The sequence below is a fragment of the Chelonoidis abingdonii genome, chromosome 3 (assembly GCF_003597395.2).
Source record: "Chelonoidis abingdonii isolate Lonesome George chromosome 3, CheloAbing_2.0, whole genome shotgun sequence".
Taxonomy (NCBI): domain Eukaryota; kingdom Metazoa; phylum Chordata; order Testudines; family Testudinidae; genus Chelonoidis; species Chelonoidis abingdonii.
In genome coordinates, this window is record NC_133771.1 from 150148548 (window position 1) to 150159320 (window position 10773).

Sequence of the window (10773 nt, forward strand, 5' to 3'; positions counted from 1 at the left end):
AGATGCAGACACTGAAATCTGCCTCCCATCGTGAAGCCTGAGCAGTGTATATCGAATTCAAGGTCACCAGTTAGCCACTCTTCTCTCTACATCTTCTCCACTCTCACGGAGTGGACGTACTCTTTAGGAATTCCTTCCTCTGTCTCACTATGCTCTCCAGTAGATCCTGGTCTCCCTGCTGGGCTAGAGTCTATGGCCTGGATCTGCTTGTGTTCTGAGCTGTGGATTCCCTTTCCTGGAAGGTGGTGGCTTAGGCACCCAAGCCCTTTCCTATGAGAATGGATTAGATGCATGCCTTATTCCACAACAAGCAGTGAAGGAGTGGGGGAGAACCCACTTTGTAACTTCTAGGCCAGTAGTTATAGCACTTTCCTGGGATGTGGGAGACCCTGGGTTCCAGACTTTTCTCCATCTCATGGGGGAGAAGGGATTTGAATTGGCATCTCTCAGGTGGGAGCACAATGGTTAAGGCAATTGGATATCCAGAGGTGGGGCTCTCTGTCTCGCCTGTTGAAGCTGTTCCACTTTGCATAAATAATTAGCATTGGAGCAGATGAATGGACACTGGGTCTGTCACATCCCAAGCATGTGCCCTTTCCATCAGGCTGTCTCTGACCCAATGACAGACCCCATTGTACAGATTTGGAACTGTAGAACAGAGCTATTAAGGGATTTACCCAAGGTCTATGATAGAGTTGGGAATAGAACCCGGAAGTGGAGTCTCAGTGGATATGTAATAATAAAATCTGGCGCTTATACAGCCCTTTTCATCACTAGATCTCTGAGTGCTTTACAAAAGAGGTCAGTGTCATTACCCCTATTTTACAGATGGGAAAATTGAGGCACAAAGGTGAAGTGACTTGCCCAAGGTCACCCGGCAGGCCAGTGGCAGAGCTGAGAATGAAAGCCAGGTTTTCTGAGTCTCAGTCCTGTCCCCTATCCACTGGACCACACTACCTGTGCTGGCTGGAGCCATCTTTCCATTGCATGTATGTTATGCCAGTACGTCTACTGGTGTTTATATAAAGAATTAAAAATGTGTAAGATTAATGTTATTGTAGTATGAATGGTGATGATGGGGGAGAGGGGAGATGGCCAATAAATCCCTGTAAGCTACAGAGTAAATGGAGCCTTAATTTGTTAGCTGCTGTGTTCCAAAAATTAGATGAGATGCAGTCTCCTGAATTTTAAAAAGGGATTTTAAAAGTTTATGTGGTCTCTTCAGAACAGTGCACATTCACCCAATCCCTCTCAAATGTTCTCAGACTCCATAAAGAACAGAGTATACTTACAGTTTCACCAAAAAATCTCTAATTAGTGAGGGTCAGAGTTGCAATCAAACTGCAAAAACATAACAATTGGATTATCTACACATCTCCATAATATTGCTCATAACAATATATAAGGTATAAATATATCTGTCATGAATATTTATCCTATACAGTAAGGCTGAGTTAAAAGATTTTGATAGTAGGGGGGCTCAACAATGGACTCCTGTGAGATGCCAAAACATCAGAAAAATGAAATGAAGTTTACAAAACCCAAACAAAATAGGAGAATAAACAGGACCAGATGTCTTGTTTTTCTCTGAATGACAGCAGGGAGCATCCTCTCTCTCCAGTCACTTTTCAAGGTGACACAAATGACTTATTCCGAGCTAGATCACATATCATGGAGAATTAGAAACCTGGAAACCAGGATAGATAGCACTGCAAAGATTTTAACAGGGATGAATAGGCCAGTAACGGATATGAAAGAAACAATAGGAAGCATTGACTCTCCTGCAGTATTTCAGGAAATAACTGCATGCACATGAGACTCAAATATTTAGAGGACTCTCTTTTAGTGTGTGCAACTTATAACAGAAAAATTTGTAGGTGTAAAATGAATTTCAGGTGCAAGCAAGAGTTCTTGCAACTTGAACTCCCTGATTTCCAACCACATTCAAGGAGTTACAAGCATAAAGATTCATACTTATGTCTGCAGTTCAAACAACATATAGGTTCAACTTTATGTGAAATTTGCACCCACTAAACAGAAACTACCCTTTTGAAAATACGAACTGAGATACACAGCAGAGTGCTACTATCTAACACTGAAAAGTGACCTGCTAGCTAAAGCCCCAAGGGCTCTCTTCTTCAGGTTCTGTGGCTTGAGAGAGATGCAGGGGATAGAACCTCAAAGGTATTTCAATTTCAACAGACCTTGAGGGCCTGAAATCTTTTGAAGATCTGCGCCTTAGTGATTCATTAAGACATGCACAAGATATGGAATATAAACTGTCCCTAGTATTTTTTTTCCAGATTTGGGTTGTTCCACAAAGGATGTTTGGAAAAGCTTTCACTGTGACTAGGAAATCTTTAGTAAAAGGCGAAAGATTTATACGATCTGAAGAGAAACCAGAGTTTCTAGAGTTAAGAAATTTCCTTCTTTATTTTATTCCTAGCCAACTACAGATTTCTTACAAGGCTACAGTCCAAATTTTGCCCTCACTTACACCCATGGAACACTATGAAATTGAGTAGGATTGCGCAGGTGTAACTGAGGCCAGAATTTAGCCAAACTTATTTTCCACATATGTCTGCAACCCTAGCCAGCCACTCTCAGGGAACAGATGTGTTAAATAGCTTTTTACCTTCCTATAAGAATGCTAGTTCAAATAATCAGGTTAGATTTGGCCATTGAACTCATCATTTTTTCTCTTCAACTTAAAAACATGACTATTAATTGTAAGAAACATGAGCCTGAGTTCATTGTGTTTTCCTGGCATGGATGGTACAAATTCAACGGACCTGATTCTCCCCTGCTCTGTAACTTGTGGAATCGTTGACACCTGTGCCAATTGGGTGTGAAATTCTGTCACTCTTACTGCAAATATAAGGTACAAGGCAAGGGAAAATTAGACCTTATTTCTTTATTTAGGATCTTACCTGAGGTAGGTGGGTTACAAAAGGTGTTTTGTGCTTTAGGACACCATTGATTATTGATCGGAAATGTTGTTTCTTAATTTTTTGCTCCTTGTTGTAGAAGCTGTACCTCTGTGCAGTGGCCTTTTCATGCAACCTGATTTTGGCAGTACAATATAAAAAACATGAATAATTGTGTTTATCTGTTCAATGTACAGCTAGAGCCTTAGCTGTCTGTGGTTTTCTTTTATAACAATAAATGATTTGATCATGACAATCTTCTTCTGAACTTTTACATATTTTTCAGACTTTCATTGTTCTCTCCCCTCATATCATATGAAGGGCAGAATCATTTTCCTTATATTTCTGTGTCACGGTCTGAACAACAACAAAATCTGGGGTAAAACTTTCAAAAGGACCTATGTGATTTAGAAGCATAAATCCCATATTCAAAGTACCTAACTCACTTACCAGCCCAAGTTCCGCTGACAACGAGCCTTAGGCTCCTAAGGCTAAAGTTTTCAAACACACCATAGTGACATAGGAGCGGAGCTGGTCAGAAATTTCTGACTGAACACTTTTTTTTCTTGTCAGGAACTGGTGATTTTGCAAGGCAAAATGTCCCCAGAAAAAGTGTTCATTTTGACAAAAGCTTTGACAGAAACCAAGTGAATTCCTGACAGACCTCTGCCTAGCAGGGCGGGTTCCAGTCGGAACCTTACCTGTATTTCTGCTAGTTCATCCACCTGGGTCCTCACCTTGCTGGCTCTCAAGCTCATGGCTCTTCTGCAGTTTGGGCTCAAAGCACTGCTAGGGTGGCAAGCCAGTGGGACTGCCTCAGAGTTCGAGTTCCTACGGCTTCCAGGTCTCTGGCTCCTCAGAAGACCTGGGAACTCAGTCTACCAGGCAAAGAGCTGGGACACAATCTCAGTAGCTCAGGGAGGCTCAGAAACATTTAGAAAAGTTGAAAATATATCATTTTGACTCTTTTAATTCAAAAGTTTTGAATTCCCATTGCACAGGGAATTTTGAAAATTAATTTTTTTTCTTTCAGAATGTATGGGATATTTTTTGTTTTAAAAACAGAATTTTCCACAGAACTGGAACTCTAGGACCCAGCCAGCTCTATTTAAGACCCTCAATGAGACATAAGCTTGTAAGTCATTTAGATGTTTTTGAAAAAACTTCTTCTGGCCTCATTTGTTCAGGTATGTGTTTATATAATTCTAATGCTCTACATCTCTCGCTTGTCAGCTATTTCAGGAATGAGCAGTGGAACCAGCAGCAACCAAAAATGTCTCATGATACCAAACTAATTAAAGATGAGAAATTAAAAAACATCCATTACCAGAAATGCAGAAGTGGAGAGGGAACGATAAAAGCCTCTTACACTAGAACACTGCAAAAAGCCTCCTTTGTCAGTTACAGCTTGCAAGAAAATGAGAAGGACAGTGGAAAAAGAACGGTTGAATAAGAGCTTATCCATATCCAAACTGGAACCAACATAATTATATGGGTTTTAATTCACATCTTCATTTATTTTACTCTAAGTCTGTGTGTGGACACTAAGGCCCAGCTCCTCAAAGTTATTTAGGTGCCTAATTCCCATTGAAATCGATGACAGTTTGGTGTCTGAGTCCTGCCATCAGCTTCATGGGGTCGAACTTTGCACCAGGGCCGCCCAGAGGATTCAGGGGTCCTGGGGCAAAGCAATTTCTGGGTCCCCTTCCATAAAAAAAATTGCAATATGATATTCTCGTGGGGGCCTCTGTGGGGCTCAGGGCAAATTGCCCCACTTGGCCCCCCTCACAGGTGGCCCTGGGAAAAATAAATCTTCCCCATCTCAGCACAAAACTAGTTTTGAGAAAACTTCTTTACAAGGTATCACTGATTCTCAGCATCAGCCAGTGCTAAAAGGCACTAAAGCTCATTAAAAGGGCTGGACGAATATTTTCCATCAAAACTTTTTTTGGTTTTGAAAACTAGGAGTTTTTGAAAAGCAGAAAAAAATCACAGACAATGTCTGCTTTCCTTCAAAACTTGTTGTTTTTTTTAATTGAAAATTAATCTGCTGAAATTAGTCTGCCAAAACCTGAATATGATTTGGGGTTTCAGAAGTGTGTGGCCAAATATTTGCTGCTTGCTGTGTTTGATTGTTTAAAGAAACAATAAAAAAAACCTGCTTAAAAAAAATCCAAAACTTTTGGAACCATCTCAGCTTGTGACCAAACGCCTGAGCCCATCCAGTCAGAGATTTTTCCAGGTTTCAGATACTCTGCTGGCTTCCTTGACTCATGTCTCCATAACTTTGGGCACATTTAGCTTAGAACATAAGAACAGCCATACTGGGTGAAACCAAAGGTCCATCTAGCCCAGTATCCTGTCTATCGACAATGACCAATGCCAAGTGCCCCAGAGAGAGTGAACCTAACAGGTAATAGTCAAGTGATCTCTCTCCTGCCATCCATCTCCACTCTCTGACAAACAGGGGCTAGGGCAGTGGTCCCCAACCTTTTCATTTGGCGGATGCCAGATGAAGGACCACTGCGGCGGTGGAGCACCCGCTGAAATGCCACTGAATTTCGGTGGCAATTCAAGTGACGCCTCTCGATGACGCCACTTGCTGTCGACAAGTGATGTCATCGAGAGGCATCCTCACCGAAATGCTGCTGAAATTTGGCGGCATTTCAGCGGGTGCTCTCCCAGGGGCCAGGACGCGGATGCATTAAGATGCCCCCATGGGCACCACGTTGGGGATCACTGGGCTAGGGACACAATTCCTTACCCATCCTGGCTAATAGCCATTAATGGACTTAACCTCCATGCATTTATCTGTTTCCTAGAGACTGGTTCCATGGGGTCCCTCACAAACTGGAGACGGTTACTATGGGTTTGTCTTTAATATAGCTTATGTGCATACTCCACGAACAGAGCATTTGAGCTTGTTCCAGAATCTGGGATGAGCCTATGTTGTGAAAACTGAAATGCTCAAAATAGCACGTGCATGCGAATGGACACAGGGTGCTAAAATTAAATTAACACAGGGGTTCACAAACTGGGGGTCAGTACCCCTCAGGGGGTCACAAGGTTACTACTGGGGGTCACGAGTTGTCCGCCTCCACCTTGAACTCCGCTTTCCCTCCAGCATTTATAATAGTGTTAAATATATAAAAAAAGTGTTTTCAATTTATAAGGGGGGGTGGGTCGCACTCAGAGGTTTGCTATGTGAAAGGGGTCACTAGGATGAAAGTTTAAGACCACTGAATTAACCCCTCTGGAGCCTCAGGGAATGCAAGGGAGGGGAAGTCTCCTTTGGTAGGGTTGGGAAGGAGGTAGGTGGTGTAGGATATTGTTCTTCTCATGTGATCCCTCCCCCAGGGGCTAATTTTTAAATGAAGCTACCCTCCCCTGACATGAATCTCCCTATGGCACTGAAAATTAAATATATAATTTGGCATTTGAGAAGTGAAACAATGGTAGACCTAATGGAAAAGCTAACAGCTTGCTCTTTTGCAAGCCTCAAACTGCTGAATAAGCGTCAGGGTAGGGAAGGATGTACCTCCCAAACAGCCTGGCCTTGCCCCCGTCTGACCCCCACTCACTTCCTACTCCACGACTGCCCATCCCCCTCAGAATCCCTGACCCATCCTGCTCCTTGTCCCCTTACTGTCCCCCAGAGACCCCACCACCCCAGGACCCCACCCCTGCTCCCTGTCCCTTGACTGTTCCAACCCCTATCACCCCCTCGCTGAGTCCTGACAGACCCCTGGAATGCCCATGATCTAACCCCCCCCCCCCGTTCCTTGTCCCCTGACTGCCCCCCCAACCTCTGCCCTCTGCCTATGCCCTGACTGTCCCTGGGACTCCCTGCCCCTAATTCAACACCCCTCAACCCCGGCCTCTTACCCCTGCTCCCCCCTCACCCGGAGCCTCAACGCATCCCATCCAGGGCCATCCCTGAAAAGCGAGCACTGTGCCTTCGGCGGGGCCTCAGCTCCGCCTCGCTCAGAGATGCATGTAAGGGGGCGGGGCTGTGAGCTTCCTCCACTCAGCCTGGAGCTCGCAGCCCCGCCCCCTTACCACGCGGTTCTGAGCGGGGCGGAGCTCAGGCCCCGCTGGAGTCAGGCTGCAGCTGTTCAGGGACAACCCTAGGTGTGGTGGGGCTCCAGGAGAGGGGCGGACACAGGGTGGGGTCAGGCTGGGGGAGGAGCTTCAGCCATTCTCTTGGGGGTTCCTGCAGAGCCCAGGGCTTGGGGCAAATTGCACCACTTGCCCCCCCCTTCTAGGCGGCCCTGCTTTGCACTTGCCAAGGGCTATAATGAAATCAGTGAGCACCTGAAATAGCAAGTCACTGGCCATCGTATTACGGCTTAACAGTTTTTGTTAGACAACATCAATTTATTAATAATACATACTCATATGATTTTAAAATAGTAGCAGTGGAAAAAAATTGTATTTTTACATTCTGTTCAGGCTGAACATAACACAATGGAGGTATGGACTTTATTTTAGTTACATATAAATTTGGCTGGCAGTTATGTTATCACTGTGAATTGGTAAGTGACTGTGCCAGCACTAAGAAGAATCATTTAGCTAATCAGAATATGACTTTAGATACCAAAGATCCACATCCCTACTGTCATAAAAAATTCCCCATCTTTCATTCAATCCATAATAGGAAACATCAGGCAGATTTCTAACTGACTGATCCATGTACATCAGAGAATAGGCTAAGTATGGTAGGTTACCATTATTTTCTATCCCCTGGCTTTCACTGCAGTGCTTTTGTTCATCACGAGCTGATTATCTATGAAAGTTGTATATAATTCTTTAAATAAGACTGTAGCACATGGCTGGACCTTGCAAAAAAAGGCTGATCCCATAGTCATCCCTGTACTCTGCTTTATCCCTTGTGAGACCTGTGGATGCCTGCTTCTGCAATAGATGAACAGAACAAAGCAGATAGAAGTCAGCCCCTGTTTACTTGAGAAAGTGTTTGAGAGAGAGAGCCATTAATGACTTTGTATTTTTACATAATTGTAATAGGTATTCTGGTGCTTCCAGGGGAGGCTCACATATGGCATGAGAAGTATGTTTTAGAATCAGCCAGCTCATCTCTCTTAACTGACTGTGGGAGGGAAAAAATGGAGTTGACAAATGTAGTTTGAAATAGCTATGTGTGTGTGTTGTTTTTTTTTGTTTGTTTTTTTGCTGTGTGTTCAATGCTATCGTGCCACACAGACCACTGAATTAGCTAGAAGACTGCCAGGCAATCTCCCTTCTAATGGAATTTGCTTCCATGCCTCTAATCATGCTTATCACCTGTCTGTGAACTTCCTCTATTGCTTCTATGTCCTTTTGAGATAGGGTGATCAGAACTGAACACAGTCTCAATGTGCTCATGGTGACTGTCAAGCATGAACATGTCCAGAATTGTTCATGGGGAGATGTGGTTCCACAGAACACCCTACTGAGGCCAATGGCTACATGCCACAGTGTGGCACTAAATAGGACCTCGGCACAGAACATGAAAAGTATTTAGGCACCTGTATTAGGTTCATTTCAATGGGTGCTAGGCACCTAAACATCTTTTAGAATCTGGTCCCTCGCAATTTGTCTTAGAGTTTATAATAAAGAAAAAGTTGCAGAAAAATAACTCCAAAGAAAATCTGAGCATAAAAAGAAAGCAAATGCTTACCTGTATTAAAAAAGTCTTTCCACTGTTAATCATGATGATGTGTGACTCCGAAGCTCATTACTTTTAATTCAAATTAGGGTTTTTTATATATCCAGGACCCCAGTGTGAGTTTAGCCTATCTGACATCTCTCACTGGTTATACAAATAAACATATATTTTTGTGAAAGAAACAGAGGTGCCCTTTGAAACCAAAGATATGGAGTTAAAGCTGTATCTTTTGAAAGGGTAGATAACCCACACTGGAAAAGGAAAGAGCCTGTACAAGTACTGGAATATATAGCCTTAAATTGAACCTTCTGTGGTGCATTAACAGATTTATCTGATCCATTAATCAGTCAAACTCTTAGCTAATTAAGGGTTATGCATATCAACAACAGTTCTTACAGCTGACATAGTAGAAGTAATTACATTCTTAATTTTTTTTTAAAGTTAATTGTTATGTAATACATCTAGAATGTCTTTAATTGGGCTCCTAAAACTAAAGAGGTAGTTTGCAATGCAAGACAAAATAAATCAGAATCCATGCTGGGTTTAAGTAACAGATTGTTTTAGACTCTTCTGTTTTTTCCATCTTGTTCTTAATGGCTCCTAGATATTTTGGATGAACAGCATTGCAGTGTATTGTAGAAAAAGAGTAAATACACCAAAACACTGAGGTGCTCAGATTCTAGAGTAATGAGTGCTATATATGAACCCAAGATCAATAGACAGACAGACACATTGTAGTAGTAGTGCCTTCCTACTTATGATGAGGTCCCTGTTAAAAGTTGTTTCCTCCCTCCCATATAACTTCAAAGCTTACGTTAGCGAGGGGAAGGAGGTGAAATTTACCACAAACAATCACTGTTTCCAAAATTGTCAGCATACTGCAACAGCAGTAGTTGGCATTTTCTCCAAATAGGATGTACAGCCCAACTGCAGTAGGAGGACCACACTTGGAAAGGATTTTGAATAGAAGATGTGAGCCTAGAACTAAGAAGGATTGTCTTGTTCTGAATGCCAGAGAGAATAGGTCTCTGCCTAATGGTAGAATATCCAGATACTATCAAGGTCAACGAGCTGGAAAGCATTTGAGATCCAAGGACCTATTTTTCCAGTTCTCCTTGTGAGTATATCCAGGACAAGGCAAATTTCATTTTTTGTACATGAGTATTTTTTGTTAGTACTATATTGGTAGATGTGCTGAAAAGGACATTCTGCAAGGAACAGGTGGGCACCATAATGGGTATGCTGCCTGCCCAGAGTCAAGACATGCCCATCCATTTCAGAAGCTTATCCAATCTTAGAATGATGCCTCAACAATTCATTGGTGAGGGCTTATATCAATACTAATGACACTGAGTGGCATGATACCTTGCAGATATTAGATTACTTCAGGGAACTTGGAAGTATACTGAAGAAGAAGAAAGTCCAAGTGATCTTCTCTAAGATCCTTCCTATCCCATGAGCAAAGGAAGATAGAATGCTGAAGATTCTGGAAGTGAACCACTGGCTAACTAAGAAGTTTGGGATGGAGTATTTTGATTTTGTGGAACGTTGGTCCACATTCTATGGGGACACAGCTGTATAGTTTGAATAGCCTCCACCTCCATAGAAAGGGAACCAAGCTCATCAAGGACAGGATTGGTAGAGTAGTCAGGAGGTTGTCAATCTAATAGCAAAATGAGAAGGCAAAAAGAGGAAAGCTATGAGCACTCAGCACAAAATCGAGACATTGAGAACAAAATTAATCAAAGAACCAAAGGCCATGAAGAGAAGAAATCATTTAATTGCCTCTATGTCAATGCTAGAATCCTGGGAAGTGAAGAAGAGAAATTGGTTTTGCTCATTTATGAGCATAAATTCAATCTTGTTGGTATTTCTGAAACCTGCTGGGATGTCTCACAGTATAGGAATGTTAAAAATCTATTTAGGAAGAATCAAGTGGGCAAAAGGGGAGGACGAGCAGCATTTTTTTTTTATTATTTTTGTCACAAACAGCATTAACTGTTTCCAAGTCACTGATAACTCAGAAGAAAATGATCTTGAATGCTTATGGATCTACATACTAAGAGATGACAAAGCACAAGATGGGAGTATTAATTGCTGCCTGTCACAGACCACCAGATCGCATTAAGACACTGGATGACCAACTCCTTACACACCATCTATAATGTGTTGCGGGGGGAG

At 42.5% G+C, this 10773-nt stretch overlaps 1 non-coding gene across 1 annotated transcript; it reads right to left on the reverse strand.

The window, feature by feature from the left end:
• Nucleotides 1-2296: 2296 nt before the first annotated feature.
• LOC116839320 (U5 spliceosomal RNA) lies at nt 2297-2408 on the reverse strand. The gene has a single exon (XR_004377093.1). It is a non-coding gene; the product is annotated as a U5 spliceosomal RNA (small nuclear RNA).
• Nucleotides 2409-10773: the final 8365 nt, after the last annotated feature.